The 307-nt window shown below is 27.7% G+C and overlaps 1 protein-coding gene across 5 annotated transcripts in view; it reads left to right on the top strand.

Annotated features, from left to right (window-relative positions):
* Window positions 1-307, top strand: part of LOC119594699 (TBC1 domain family member 16-like) — a gene marked incomplete at its 3' end in the record, with an annotated part of 16,016 nt that overhangs the window by 3,944 nt on the left and 11,765 nt on the right.

The following is a 307-nucleotide window of genomic DNA, read 5'->3' on the forward strand; positions in this document are numbered from 1 at the left end:
AAATTCCAGTTTTATTTATAATATCCTTGCTTCCTCAATTCTGCCTTTCGTTTTTCATGCTACAGATGTTAATTTATTGGTTTATGTTATTATATACTGTTATATTCAGTTTTTGTGCAAGGAATATGTCTGTTATAGTTTTATTTGCTTACTTAATTACTGACCAATAAATTACTATCAGAAGTTGGTCAACTAAACAATAGTCTTAACTATGATATGAACTTAAACCAAATACAATTTGTTTTTCTAGTATACAATGGAACTGTTGAAACCTTATAATTCTTTTTATAGAGATGGCTCTGTGGCA

Source organism: Penaeus monodon, chromosome 34 (assembly GCF_015228065.2).
Source record: "Penaeus monodon isolate SGIC_2016 chromosome 34, NSTDA_Pmon_1, whole genome shotgun sequence".
Taxonomy (NCBI): domain Eukaryota; kingdom Metazoa; phylum Arthropoda; class Malacostraca; order Decapoda; family Penaeidae; genus Penaeus; species Penaeus monodon.